At 33.3% G+C, this 1,702-nt stretch overlaps 1 long non-coding RNA gene across 2 annotated transcripts; it reads left to right on the top strand.

Annotated features, from left to right (window-relative positions):
• Positions 1 to 461: 461 nt before the first annotated feature.
• Positions 462 to 1,059, top strand: LOC149246510 (uncharacterized). Of its 2 annotated transcripts, none has more exons than XR_016265566.1 (2): positions 462 to 594; positions 706 to 1,059. It is a non-coding gene; the product is annotated as an uncharacterized LOC149246510 (long non-coding RNA). The 2 variants fall into 2 exon arrangements; XR_016265565.1 differs by having other exon boundaries at positions 529 to 594; positions 789 to 1,059.
• The last annotated feature ends 643 nt before the right edge of the window (positions 1,060 to 1,702 follow it).

Genomic DNA, 1,702 nt, shown 5'->3' with positions numbered 1-1,702 from the left:
GGCTGTTAAGTCTCTCACCACTCATGTTCGATTCCCCGAAATGACATGCTCAGCCTGTATTGATTAGGCTCACGGAGTAGGCAGCCCCAGTGAGTTTTCACTCTGTCCGTAGTCAGTATGGGACATCTCGGCTGTTGCTTAGTCATTGGGTCATTACTGTAAAAAGAAAAGCATTGCCTATGCTAAATCAATGCCATCAGTGAAATGATATCAACCACAAGCCATGACATTGAAACATCTGGTGATGTTAGTAGTACTTATTGTCCATTTTGGCAGAGTCCCTTTGTTGACATGTTAGCATCCTCCCTCTCTTTCTTCGGGACTAACATTGCCAATAGTTTTCGTGTCATGTTTTTATGTGTCATGAATAATCCCATATGGATGTCAATTATGAGTTATAGGTGGTTTATGAAGAATTATCCACACCAAAAGCTTTGTCAATTCAGAAGCAGGCTTTGGGATGGAAGCTTGCTGGTTGGTATGTTGGCCTCCTCCTCTCTGGTACTAAGTTTCATTTGTCCCATGAAACAGTATATGGCGATGGGCAGTGAAGGTCGAAATTTGGAAGAATTGCTCCTGTGTCTGTCAACTTTGGTAATCTATTATTTTCATCTGTTGAATTCTTGAGTTTTCTTTTCAAATGTTGGTCAGTCTGCATAACCTGATTGTGGTTTTTCTTATTTTTTATTTGTTTCTCTTGTGCAGATAGAAGATGTTTCCTTTGTAGAAAGTGGGAGTAAGGCAGAAAAAAGAAATTCATGGATTTTTTATTTGTTTCTCTTGTGCAGATAGAAGATGTTTCCTTTGTAGAAAGTGGGCCTAAGGCAGAAAACAGAAATTCATGGATGATAATGAGACATATCAAATTTGGAGGTACAAAGAAAAAAGGAACACAACAGACTCCTAAGACAGTTGAAAGAAACAAGGGGGAGAATGTAAAAGATAATCTCAAGAAAACAGTTGGGGGTGAAAGAAAGAAAGAAGATACTAGGTAGACCTATCAGCAGCAAAGCAATGTTGTGTATCCCTTAAATATCTTGTTTTTAACAATGAAGTATAGTTTGAACATGATATTTTTTCATAATGATTAATTAAATAGATTATCTTGTTTATGATATTTTTTCATAATGTATGGATTAACTTGTTTATTTTATTTTTAAAGATGATTTTCAAAATCTAATCTTTTTTATACCATTTTTTTAATAACCAATATTTTTTTATACAAATAGTTTAATAATAACAACAAAAAATTAAAATTTATTTCATTTGAAATTAAAAAACTATATATCCCACAATTTAGTTTCCTTTATGTTTTTAATAAAAAAAAAACTTATATTTCTTATTATTATTGATCACAATGTTTATTTTAAAAACTTCTTGCATTTGTGTATTATAGAGAATATTGACTGCTTTAAAAAGGGCATTGGCAAATATGGACTGGAAAATCCCGATATTCACAGACTTTTTGATCTATGACAATTGGCACATGCAATACTTCGAGTTTCTTATTAAATATTTTCAGTGGCTCGTTAAGAATTTTTAAGGATTTTCAATGGCTTATCATGGGTTTGTATAACTTTTCTGTACAAAATTGGGATATATACTCGAAACGGATGTCCTAGTGCTGTTATGATATGTATGTATGATGATCAGGATGGACATTAAGCGATTTTTTCCATGCATGAGAACTTCGATTTGGCCT

Source organism: Pinus tabuliformis, chromosome 7 (genome assembly GCF_031772625.1).
Source record: "Pinus tabuliformis cultivar Carrire ecotype Pingquan chromosome 7, CPIR1, whole genome shotgun sequence".
NCBI lineage: Eukaryota > Viridiplantae > Streptophyta > Pinopsida > Pinales > Pinaceae > Pinus > Pinus tabuliformis.
Note: the sequence above shows the minus strand (reverse complement) of the source record. Positions and strands in the feature narration are given on the sequence as shown.